This window comes from Lissotriton helveticus, chromosome 6 (assembly GCF_964261635.1).
Source record: "Lissotriton helveticus chromosome 6, aLisHel1.1, whole genome shotgun sequence".
NCBI lineage: Eukaryota > Metazoa > Chordata > Amphibia > Caudata > Salamandridae > Lissotriton > Lissotriton helveticus.
The window spans coordinates 1450330784-1450344609 of NC_136067.1; positions in this window are offsets into that span (position 1 = coordinate 1450330784).

Here is a 13826-nt window from a genome sequence, read left to right on the forward strand (position 1 = left end):
AGTGTGTCTCCAGTAAAAAAAAACTCATTCACGTGTTGGGTAGTCTGTGTAGCGGTATATCTTTGTTCTCCGCTATATAACACGTGTGTGCATAATCATAGGGTTCGTTTTAGATATGCAGCCTCCACCAGGAGGATCTTACCCATTGTTTAAAAACAGTAGTGACCCAGTGATGTGGACAAAGTGTAGATTAAAAATACCCGTACAGCCAGACATACAACTTTATTTGATCTGGATTCGGGTAGCCCCTGATTGGGAAATGCTCTAGATGTGCGTTCTATCGAAAAACTAGGAATTCAGAGCGCACTAGCATTTAGTGAGGTAAAATGGCCGACATGTTTCAGCCCCTTTGCCGGAATTCAGACTTACGGGCTTTCTTCAGGACCAATCTAGAAAAATAGTTGAGAGTGGCGTAGGTCTACAATAAATATTGCAAACACAAAACAAAAAGAAGGGAAATTATCAACCTGTTTCTTTTCTTGTTTTCGGTCTCAATGTACCTGTGAACAGATAATGTGAACACGTGAAATAAGACGTACATGGGTAAAGGGGAGGGGAGACATATAAAGTAGTAAATATACTACTATTTTCATAAACAGCAAAAAATGGCAATACTTCAAATAGTCCCCAGTAACTGGCAATGTCAACTCTCTCATTTCCTGCAAGCCTAATACATGCAGAGTTAGTTGTAGATACACCTAACAGGTATCAATAACGATATTCTCTCTTTTGAATCATATGATTCTGTTATGTTGCACAATTCTTGTTATCAGTGCAATCCCTGGTTTTTGCACTCATTCATATACACTGTTTTTAAGTGAACTTTATGAATCTACTCATTAGACAGTGGATTATTTTCTTTTCATGGAAATATGAAATCACACGTGAGCGTTATCGATTGCGGAGTCTTTTTTTAATTAATTACACAAAACTCTTTCGACAGGAAGGTGTCACTTGAGGCTGGTGTTATTATTCCCCGATTTCAAAGATTACAGTTATGAACGAGAGGTGTGGCGCCGCGGCCAGGGCGACTGACGCTGGAATCTGGGGATCACGGTTCGATCCCCGGCTCTGGCGGCAGGTTAGCCCAGCACCATGTGACTCTGAGCAATAGCTCGCTTAATCTTCCCGACGGCCCCCCAGCGCCTAGAGACCCTAACGGGTGATTGTGCGCTATACAAATGTGGATTATTATTATTATTATTAACGGCACATCATTAATACTGACTGTCAATTTGTTCAGCCTACCTGAAGTGTCGGTTTGGAACACCTCCTTCGGGTCTTAGGAAGGCTTTGAGGGGGCTAGACCCGGAATTATATTTTCAATTAGTTAAAAGCATGTTACCATACTTGCGGTTTTGTTGTCAATTTGTTTAAGGATTCACTGTTGTACCTCACGCTCCGTGCCTCGTTGCTTCGCGTTGCTCTATAGCTGCCTTACATGACCCGGAAGTAGCAGAACTCTACTGCCGGGTACGTTTTGAAAGCGCTGGGGTAATGGAGCTAGAAAGCAGACTTCCTGCATGTTCGTTTTTGCTCGTGTCTATATCTTATCTATGGCGATGGCTGATTTTAGTGATTGGACAGATCAGCTATAAGGAGTAATCATGATGTAGTGCAGGTGTTATGTGTTTTAAATAAAAGAGAATTGTTTAAATTAATAACAAATTTTGTTTATTGGCGGTCACGTTTTTAATCATAAAGTGTAAGTTATTGCACAACTACTCACTGTGAAGGAGTTAAAGATATTTTATGAATGTTTTACTGTATATCGTAATTTTAGAGCTGTGTGCAGTTATACTCTACTTATACATTGGCACTGCCTGTATGCACCTATATCTTTTCTCTCTCTCTATCCTTTGTTAGATGCGCACGGTTCACCTGTTGGGGACCTCTATGTTGAACAGCCTTCTGTCTCATGTCCTCTTTGCATCAGTCCCAAACTTGTTGGTGATTAGTTCAGTGATATCAGATTGGGATTGAAATTGAAATGGGCAATACGCCCAGATTACGTCTAAAGTACGCCTGAGGGTCTTTTGAGGAGGGGGTTGTCATGTCCTTCATCTTGAAAGGTTCAACCACGAGATGCTATCGTTCAGGCCTTTTTTGTCTGTACCCAGACGGTGGATCCAACGCTGTTCCCTTTCGAAAAGGATTCTCTCAACATTACTGTCCTTGTTGTCTATGGTTTCTAGGACAACCCAGTTCAGTTCATCCACTGTGTGGCCCTTTTCTAGATAGTGGCTGGCCATTTTGGTGGTGTTCTTTTGAGGTACTGGGTTTTTCAGAACCGGTACCGAACCGGTAACCCAGTGGTGTCAGGGTACACCCTAAGACCTCGAGTACTTTCCTGATTCAGACCACAGAAACTCAGAGTCTTCTAGGTGAAGTCAAAGATCGAATTTATAGGCTGCAACCAAGTAACAGGCGTCCTAGAAGTACAACAACACGGTGTGTATATTCTCAGGAGACTGCTCAATCTTACAAAGCCAGGCTTCTTTTTTTATACAAAATATTAAGCTTTAGGCAAACATTCTTGGCATTACTGTTGACCATTCACATATTTCCACTACAAAGAAAAAGCAGAGTCATGATGACAAGCCCATATTTCAGTTTGTCCAGCCCACAACAAATTACCCGGCAAGGCCCAACATTTTCATCAGATATCGGTGTACCCCCAATAAAAACGGGCACCTCCTCCTCGTAAAGCAAGACATATGTAAAGAAACAGGGACAGGTGTGAGCAAGATTAGGCAGGGTGTGTGTGCGATGAAAAGGTTTATGGCATGTTGTGCCTTGATGCTATCTCGCTCGGCCACTGGGAAAGGAACTGGCCAGGCAGGTTCGGCCTGGGGCAATGGTTTCAGCTTGCCCAGGTCAGAGAGAAGTCAATTAAGGTGTACGTGTCCTATGGAATCGAATTTAGCTGTATTATAAGCCTGTGTGAGGGCAACTCACAAAATGGCTGCTGTACACAAAATGGAAGCCAAGGGTTCAGGACGAAAATGATGATTTCAAGGTGAAATCGTCACTCGAATATGACGAAAATGCTTGTGCATAGTGTACTAGCCATTTTCGGTCTTTTGATACCAAAATCGTCATACTACGACAAAGTTTATTACACGAGTCCAGATTTTTCAGAACCACAAACCCTCCTTTTGCCCTTACATAGGCAATTTAACCTATCCTCATGCTAATCTGAGTCCAGGTCTATATTCCTAAAGTCATTGAGATGTTGCTGTAACATCATCCTAGTACTTAGCTCGTCTCTTGATACACGTTTCCTTACACATGATGTAGCACAGAGGCCACATATTGCAGGAGCACACTGCACGCACAGACAGAACAGGAAAAGAATGGCTAAGACCATCCCAATGACCATCAGAATTTTCCACCCCCAGGCGGATATCAGTTCCCAGAACCATCCCATTAACGACCAATCTCCTTTATCCACATGAATAGATTCGGAAATCTTATGCAGTTTGGAGATGGCCTGGTACACTGTTGGAGCGTTATCTGGAATGAAAACACAGCAACTCGATTGGATCAATTTACATACCCCACCTCGGTCTGCAAGTATGACATCTAATGCGACCCTGTTCTGAAGGGTCATAAGGCGATCCGACTGGAGCTCAGCAGTCAAGTTACTAAGGGCACCGGCAGTTTCAACCACGGTGGATTCAACCACCCTTGTCAATTGCCTTATGTTCCTGCTGTTAACCATGGGTTCCAGAACGGCAGAAAACCTTTTGCAAAGTCTCCAAATTCTTGTCCCGCAGTGTCTTCTTTGCTGAAGACACCTCTAACTATCCTTGTCTTGTGGTAATCTGCCGCAGCTGTGTAGGTGGGTGGCAGCAGGAACGAAACAAAACATGTGCCCGAAAAGTCAGGGGGCAACCATGTATAGGCTCTATCATGGCAGATGAAATAGGTACCCTTAGCTGCTAAGAACGGAGGGGAAGTCTGAGATGCAAAAACATATGTTTCAGTGCAGATGCTTTTCCCTAGCTGAGCTCTGGGATTCTTGCCAGTACCTTGCAGACACAGGTGACCCTGATGGGGTACAATCCAAATCGGGGAATATCTCTTAGCTTGCTGTTTCTCACTCAGAGTAGCTCCATATCCGGTCACGTTCCATCCTATGTATACTAGTGTCTCATCTCTAGGGATAGTCTCGTAGGAAATATCTTCTTTAATCATGTCTAATACACCCTTAACTAGAGCACTATTCTTAGGATTGTCTTCCACAGAACGTAGGGGGTATACTTCATGTGCATAGATGAACATTGTTCTGTATGCCCACACAGAACCATTGTGACTGAAAGGCAGGACCAGATAAGGGATACCTTTATCCGTTGTGTGAGGCATAAGACCACACACCCAACAGTTGTTCGTGTTCATCACTAGTTGGTGTTGGTGCAAAAGTTGAACGAAGGAGTTATTAATAGCGGATTAATGTTCAGGAAGGGGCTGAAAAGAGTGCAGGGAAACAGTAGAAGGAGGAGGTATAGGCGATGTAGTGGGTGCAAATGTCACTTGAAAAGAGAATAAAACATATCCTTTCAAAAACATCATTACACTGAATAACATGAAAATGCACAATATCAAAAAGCTTTTCTTGGTCATCATTTTACATATTCTGCTTTTAAAGTTCATTTCCTTGGCAGATCTCTCCATCTCGAAAAACTCCATCCTCTATAATATGCTGCTCGCGATGGTTGGGTGTTCTATGCTAAGGAATGCTTCTGTCAGTCCAGGGCAACTCCCTTAGACCAACCAGAACTGTCGACCTAACGTCTTCAGCTGCACCCCAAAGACTTTGGGCAACCGCGACCCTACAGCGGAACCCGGATGGTGGTTCGAAAAACAAAAATAAAAAAGTTTCTCAGATGGGAGAGCTGCACTTTCAAAAATAGCAAAAAGGAAAAATTTTATTTATTTGTCCATAGGTCTCGGCCTCAAATAATAAAGTTTTCTCCCAGGTACTGTTTGGTCTTGGAAAAGGAGTTCAGGTTCTGTAGTGTCCAATCGAATTGACAGTGATACAGCTGGTTGCAAAATATTGTCACTTTCTTTTTCAGTATGTGTTCCTTTTATACGTGCATCACTGAAAAGCGAATAACGAGGCACAGTTTCAGTCTCTGAATCGGCGACACCCTCCTGGACCCACCGGTCGTACGGCAGAGGTAAAGGCACCCTCTTGCAGTGTACGCCGTGGATCAAGTGCTTCTTCCCTTCTACACGAACAGCTAATCTCGTTGAAAGAAGGACAAGGTGTGGGTCGGTCCACCTGGGCTGGTCGTTCTTTGTTCGCTGAAAGTTTTTCACTAGAACCCAGGACCCAGGATCGATCTGATGTCCTGGAGCTTCAGAGACTTGAGGCAGAGTGTTGTGGACCTGTTGGTGTAAAACACGCAATTTAGCCATCAATTCGTACAAATAGTCAAGCAAAACAGGGTATTCGATTTCACTGAACTTTGTAGGCCTTGGCTCCCCATATGTTGGCCGGGCGGCCAAAAACAATCTCATAGGGACTAAGTCCCACTCGCGAATGCACAGTCATTCTGGTTGATAGGAGTGCTAAAGGGAGAGCGTCAGGCCATTTAAGACCAGAGCTCGCTTGAATTTTGGCCAGTTTCAGCTTTATTATTATTAATATTATTAAAGGGGCTTATAAAGCGCATGGTGACGCCTCCGGGCGTATCCCTGCGCTGTGGAGAAGAATCAGGGTGTCTGAGGGAGAGAACTACAGGGTGAATAAATGGGTTTTTAGTAGTTTTCTAAAAGTGAGCTCATTATTCGCTAGCCTAATGTTGGTAGGGAGGGAGTTTCATTTGTTGGCTGCCAACGAGCGGAACGATCGACCTCCCATTCTCGCTTTTTTTATACGAGGGATCTTGAGCAAACACATTTCCATGGAACGAAGGGATCTGTTAGGCTCATAAGGAACGGCGAGGTCATCCAAGTAGGACGGTGCTTTATCAGAGATAATCCTATAGCACCAGAGAAGTGCTTTAAATAAGATTCTCTTCCTAATAGGCAACCAATGAAGGGTAGCCAAGGTAGGTTTAGAGGGCACTCTTCTGGGAAGTCTCAGCACTAGTCGTGCTGCTGAATTTTGTAGCACCTGCAGCCTCCTGATGTTTTTTTCCGAGGTACCTAGAAGGAGCACGTTGCCATAGTCCATACGGGAGGTTACTAGGGCCTGAATCAGGGTGCGCCTAGACTCCAGGGGCAGGAGGTCCAGGGTACGGTTGAGGGTTTTCATGACCCCAAAACATTTCCCTACCATTTTATGTACATGGCTGTCAAACGAAAGCTTCGTATCCACCCAGACACCTAAGTTCTTTGCTTCCCTTCCAGGAGTGGGAAGGGGTCCCAGGCAGGGTGGCCACCAGTCTTTGGTCCAGCTAGTGTCCTTACCTCCTATTACTAAAACCTCCGTTTTAGAGCCGTTGAGTTTGAGGCAGTGTTTGGACATCCAATCTGCGAGATCACTCATGCAGGTTTTAAAGTTTTCAGCAGCCACAGAGGGAGCCTGGGACAGGGAGATCAGCAGTTGAGTATCGTCGGCGTAAGAGACTAGCTCTACGCCATACGATTGGACCACACCTGCCAGTGGGGCCATATACAAGTTGAACAGGGTGGGACTCAGGGCAGAGCCCTGAGGTACCCCCTGTTCTAAGGCAATGCTATCCGAGAGAAAGTTGCCTCTCTGAACCTGAAAGCATCTGTTGGTTAAGAAGGCTTTCAGCCACCCCAGTGCCTTCTTGGTGACTCCCGCTTTATTTAGACACTGTAGCAAGATGGAATGTGCTACAGTGTCAAAAGCGGCACTGAGGTCCAGCATAATAAGTGCCATGGTCTTACCCTCATCGGCTCCTTCCCGTAAAGTTTCGGTCTCTCTCAGGAGAGCTGTTTCCGTAGAGTAGCCCGACCTAAAGCCAGACTGAGAGCTATGTAGGGCCTTATGGGATTCGAGGTGTGCCATAAGTTGAGAGTTGGCAATTTTTTCCGCAACTTTACCTAAGTATGGTAATAGGGAGATCGGTCGAAGATTCTCAAGTATGTCCTGGCTCACATTAGGTTTTTTCTTTATGGGAAGCACAATGGCAGATTTCCAGTCCACAGGCAAACAGGCTGTGGCAAAGGAAACTTCAAGCACATGTCTGAAATAAGGCTCCAGAACCGTTATACTAGCTCCTAATATTCTGGGGGGAGCAGGGTCCCGAGGGGAGCCAGATTTGATACTTTGACAGGTTTTCATAAAAATTTCCGGTGGGGGGATGGTAAAATTACATAGGCAAGATTCTGTGCTGGACGCATCTTCCCTCTCAGCAAAGTCAAGGCCTAATTGAATGTTACCAGAGAAATTGGCATAAATGTCAGTGATTTTGCCGGCAAAGTACTTAGCAATTTTATTGCATGTGTCCACCGAATCATTATGGGAAGTATTGTTCGTGGTTATTACCGAGATTTCCCTAAAGATTTTAAAAAGCTCTTTAGAGGAGTTCTCCGCCTCCACGATACGATTGTTAAAATGGGATGCTTTGGTTACTCGAATCTTTTTGTTATATTCTTTTTGTGCTGTTTTATATAGGATTTTGATTTCTGGGCAAAAATTAGTGCGCCATTCCCGCTCAAGTTTTTTGCAGGCAGATTTGGCTGACTGTAGTTCCTGAGTGAACCACGGGGTAGTCTTCTTAGTCCTCTTAGTATTGGTTAGAGTCCGGATAGGGGCAGTACTATCTAGAGCCGTAGTGATACATTTCTGTAGTTTATTATAGGCTGTCTCACAGTCAGATCCTCCTGGAGGTTCAGCATTTTCAAGGGATTTTATAAAGGTGTCTAAGGAAAAGTTTTACCACTTCCTACATTGGTATCGATAAGCCCTATCAGTATAAGCCCTATCAGTGTTGAGTTCTGTTTCAGCTATCTGGATTTGTATCGGGATTATATAGTGATCCGACCAAGGTACCGGTTGTGGGGACAGGGTATCCACTCCAGTCCAATTTCCAAATATAGGGTCCAACAGATGTCCTTGTTGGTGTGTCGGGTCCTGGTTCTTAAGCTCTAGCTGTAGGGAGAGTAGTTCAGACTTAGGGGCCGATTAGGATGGCGGTTTTTCCGCATCCTCCGGGCCGGCGGAAGTGTCCGCCGGCCTGGAGGATGCGGAAAAACCGCTGCGGAGCCTCCAAAGACCCACCGCCAAATTAGGATGGCTGGTGGGTCTGGAATTCCGTCCGCCGCTTTTCCGCCGCGGTCGGCTTCCGACCGTGGCGGAAAAGCTATAACATGGCAGGCGGTGTCTATGAGACACCGTCCGCCATATTAGGATGTTCGTAAATACAAGCTTTTCCACGGCGGCTTTTCCGCCATGGAAAAGCATACGGACATTCACTTTGGGGGCCCGTTGCGGGCCCCCTGGGTGAATGGGGGGTGGGGGGTGCACATGGGGGGTACCTATGGTACCCCCCTGCATTTGCGTGCACAAAGCAGCAGGCACCGTGCGGTGCCGGCCGCTTTGTGCATGTAAATGTAAAACATGCTTTTTTAACATTGCGGCGGGTGCAGCTTGAAGCTGCACCCGCCGCAATGTTAAATATAGAGGATGTGACCGCCACCCTGGCGGTCACATCCTAATCAGCACGGAGGGAACGCCGCAGCCCCTGCGGACGTTCCCTCCTCCTCAAGGGTGGCGGACGGACGCAAGTCCGTCCGCCATCCTAATCGGCCCCTTAATGTCCACTGCTTCTTTATCACAGGGATCATCAAAATGAACATTTAAGTCTCCCAACACTAGCAAACGAGTTTTTCTTAGTGCTAGAAGAGTGGTAGCCTCCATACGGCTGGCAGTAAAATCATATAGCTTTCCTGGGGGGCGGTACACTAGAACACCCGAGAGCGAGTGTTTCGGCCCTATTATGATGGTGAAAGCGCCCGCTTCACTATGATCAACAGTCATAGGTGATAGGGAGCATTCTAGGGGAGCTTTTGTTGCAATAGCGATCCCCCCACCTCTACCATCCTTCCTATCGATCCTGGAGAGGGAGTATCCGGGTGGCATGGCCTGTATTATATCAGGGTCAGGTTGCTCACCTAACCAAGTCTCGGTGAGAAACAAGATGTTAATATCCTCATCCTCAAGCAGGTGATAAATTTGAGTGCAGTGCTTCCTAAGGGATCTGCAATTAAGCAGTGCCTCTTTTAGCATCCCTTTAGTGATAGATGTAGTAAAAGTGTACTCCGGGGTAAAGGGACATGAGGGACAGCTATGTAGCGATAAAGCCTCCATAGAGTGTTTACAAGGGGGGGAGGTGATGGGACACAGATCAAACAGTTCTTGTCTGCCATACCGTATGTCGTAGGACTTAGGACTGCCAGGGTGTATGGCCCCGCGCCCTGTCCGGCCACGGACGGGCGCAGACGGGCTGGACTTTGGCTCGACTTCGGCGCGCTTCCGGCGCGCCCGCTGCACGCGTCCGCTGCGCGGTCGCTGACCCAAACACATTTATAGGGGAAGTAGGGGTCGCTAGAGCGCTGACCTGTGAGCCCTGAGCCCGGAAGTGCTCGGCTCCTCCTCACCCTCCGCTTCAAACACCCATGATTGGACGCGGCGGACCGGGGCGGGAGTGGGCGGACTGCGTGGTCCCCCAAGTTCTTAACTCAGCCTGGAGGTGAGGTGCAATTTCAATTTTAAAAAGTAGCGACACACAAAGAAACGTTTTTAAAATTAGCCTCACTCGCTACATCAAAAACAATACGCTATGACAGCAGCGCAAACAGTGTGACCATCAGGGTAATAGCGCCAAGTAGATAGAGCCTGCCACTGCCACCGGCAAGACTCTTCTCCACAGCGCGAGTGCGCTTTTCCTGACCTTTAAGTAGTAAACCACCCACACCGTCGCTAGAGCGCTGACCTGTGAGCCCTGAGCCCGGAAGTGCTGGGCTCCTCCTCACCCTCCGCTTCAAACGCCCATGATTGGACGCGGCGGACCGGGGCGGGAGTGGGCGGACTGCGTGGTCCCCCAAGTTCTTAACTCTGCCTGGAGGTGAGGTGCAATTTCAATTTTAAAAAGTAGTGACACACAAAGAAACGTTTTTAAAATTAGCCTCACTCGCTACATTAAAAACAATACGCTATGACAGCAGCGCAAACAGTGTGACCATCAGGGTAATAGCGCCAAGTAGATAGAGCCTGCCACTGCCACCGGCAAGACTCTTCTCCACAGCGCGAGTGCGCTTTTCCTGACCTTTAAGTAGTAAACCACCCACAGCGTCGCTAGACCGCTGACCTGTGAGCCCTGAGCCCGGAAGTGCTGGGCTCCTCCTCACCCTCCGCTTCAAACGCCCATGATTGGACGCGGCGGACCGGGGCGGGAGTGGGCGGACTGCGTGGTCCCCCAAGTTCTTAACTCAGCCTGGAGGTGAGGTGCAATTTCAATTTTAAAAAGTAGTGACACACAAAGAAACGTTTTTAAAATTAGCCTCACTCGCTACATTAAAAACAATACGCTATGACAGCAGCGCAAACAGTGTGACCATCAGGGTAATAGCGCCAAGTAGATAGAGCCTGCCACTGCCACCGGCAAGACTCTTCTCCACTTTAGCGTGCCATTGTAGCATTCTACTAGTCCAGCTGATTGGGGGTGATTTGCAGCGTGAAATTTCTGATGAATGCCTAGCCCTTCACATACTTTCTTCATCACTCGACCCACAAATTCACTCCCATTGTCACTCCAGACCATTCTCGGCATTCCAAACCTGGGGAAGAACTCTTTCACAAGGGCTTTAGCTGTGGATAGGGCAGTATTGTCCTTTAGGGGGTAGGCTTCCACCCATCTTGAAAAGGCACAAACAACAACGAGTACGTATTTTAAATTGTTGCACCTCTCCATGTGGATGAAATCTAGCTGCAAAACCTCGAACGGATATGTAGGAGGTGCAAAATGACCAGCTGGAGTTGGGGTTCCCCTACCAGGATTGTATTTCAGACACACCATGCAATTCTTGACCACATTTTCTGCACACTTAGGAATGGTCTGCTTAATTCAGGCACTCTGTTCATCACCACCCCCTTTTCTGAATCATTTTGTCCACCATAAGCGTGGAAGGGTATACTCAGATGTGAGTCCCTTGCTCATTGCACCATCAGGATTCAAGCAAGCCGGGCCGATGACGCCTGAAATGGCAGAAACCGGTCCCCGGAAGCTTGTTTCCTTCCCAGTACAAGAATTGGCTTGGTAGTTTGGTTTGCCCTGTTCCCATCATGCACTGGGACAGGAACAGACTAATTTGCATATAGCCAAGTTCTGAGCTGGGATGGTGCAGTGAGCTAAAAAATGGTGATGGATCAAGCCCTGATCTTTGGACTGGGTAAGAGTGGTCTGCTTAATTCAGGCACTCTGTTCATCACCACCCCCTTTTCTGAATCATTTTGTCCACCATAAGCGTGGAAGGGTATACTCAGATGTGAGTCCCTTGCTCATTGCACCATCAGGATTCAAGCAAGCCGGGCCGATGACGCCTGAAATGGCAGAAACCGGTCCCCGGAAGCTTGTTTCCTTCCCAGTACAAGAATTGGGTTGGTAGTTTGGTTTGCCCTGTTCCCATCATGCACTGGGACAGGAACAGACTAATTTGCATATAGCCAAGTTCTGAGCTGGGATGGTGCAGTGAGCTAAAAAACGGTGATGGTCAAGCCCTGATCTTTGGACTGGGTAAGAGTGGTCTGCTTAATTCAGGCACTCTGTTCATCACCACCCCCTTTTCTGAATCATTTTGTCCACCATAAGCGTGGAAGGGTATACTCAGATGCGAGTCCCTTGCTCATTGCACCATCAGGATTCAAGCAAGCCGGGCCGATGACGCCTGAAATGGCAGAAACCGGTCCCCGGAAGCTTGTTTCCTTCCCAGTACAAGAATTGGCTTGGTAGTTTGGTTTGCCCTGTTCCCATCATGCACTGGGACAGGAACAGACTAATTTGCATATAGCCAAGTTCTGAGCTGGGATGGTGCAGTGAGCTAAAAAACGGTGATGGATCAAGCCCTGATCTTTGGACTGGGTAAGAGTGGTCTGCTTAATTCAGGCACTCTGTTCATCACCACCCCCTTTTCTGAATCATTTTGTCCACCATAAGCGTGGAAGGGTATACTCAGATGTGAGTCCCTTGCTCATTGCACCATCAGGATTCAAGCAAGCCGGGCCGATGACGCCTGAAATGGCAGAAACCGGTCCCCGGAAGCTTGTTTCCTTCCCAGTACAAGAATTGGCTTGGTAGTTTGGTTTGCCCTGTTCCCATCATGCACTGGGACAGGAACAGACTAATTTGCATATAGCCAAGTTCTGAGCTGGGATGGTGCAGTGAGCTAAAAAACGGTGATGGATCAAGCCCTGATCTTTGGACTGGGTAAGAGTGGTCTGCTTAATTCAGGCACTCTGTTCATCACCACCCCCTTTTCTGAATCATTTTGTCCACCATAAGCGTGGAAGGGTATACTCAGATGTGAGTCCCTTGCTCATTGCACCATCAGGATTCAAGCAAGCCGGGCCGATGACGCCTGAAATGGCAGAAACCGGTCCCCGGAAGCTTGTTTCCTTCCCAGTACAAGAATTGGCTTGGTAGTTTGGTTTGCCCTGTTCCCATCATGCACTGGGACAGGAACAGACTAATTTGCATATAGCCAAGTTCTGAGCTGGGATGGTGCAGTGAGCTAAAAAACGGTGATGGATCAAGCCCTGATCTTTGGACTGGGTAAGAGTGGTCTGCTTAATTCAGGCACTCTGTTCATCACCACCCCCTTTTCTGAATCATTTTGTCCACCATAAGCGTGGAAGGGTATACTCAGATGTGAGTCCCTTGCTCATTGCACCATCAGGATTCAAGCAAGCCGGGCCGATGACGCCTGAAATGGCAGAAACCGGTCCCCGGAAGCTTGTTTCCTTCCCAGTACAAGAATTGGCTTGGTAGTTTGGTTTGCCCTGTTCCCATCATGCACTGGGACAGGAACAGACTAATTTGCATATAGCCAAGTTCTGAGCTGGGATGGTGCAGTGAGCTAAAAAACGGTGATGGATCAAGCCCTGATCTTTGGACTGGGTAAGAGTGGTCTGCTTAATTCAGGCACTCTGTTCATCACCACCCCCTTTTCTGAATCATTTTGTCCACCATAAGCGTGGAAGGGTATACTCAGATGTGAGTCCCTTGCTCATTGCACCATCAGGATTCAAGCAAGCCGGGCCGATGACGCCTGAAATGGCAGAAACCGGTCCCCGGAAGCTTGTTTCCTTCCCAGTACAAGAATTGGCTTGGTAGTTTGGTTTGCCCTGTTCCCATCATGCACTGGGACAGGAACAGACTAATTTGCATATAGCCAAGTTCTGAGCTGGGATGGTGCAGTGACCTAAAAAACGGTGATGGATCAAGCCCTGATCTTTGGACTGGGTAAGAGTGGTCTGCTTAATTCAGGCACTCTGTTCATCACCACCCCCTTTTCTGAATCACTTAGGAATTCCAGCATTTTGCCATACTGGAGCCAACAACTTGCAAATCCCTTTCACACTGATATGAGCCATTCCATGAGCCATTGTAACCACTGCAAGCACATACGCATCAGGTAGCAACCATCTGTGATGCTCTGACAATTCAATCCAACAACCATTGGCATCCAATTTACCCGTACTTTCTCTCCACACACTCAATTCTTTCTCTGTAGCTTCAGCTTGAATAGATTTCACACTCTCTATCGTGTCTTCACACATTCCAACGTCACCAACCCATCTTGCAGGGCCTGCAACATACATTCGGCTCATCACATTCCTCGCT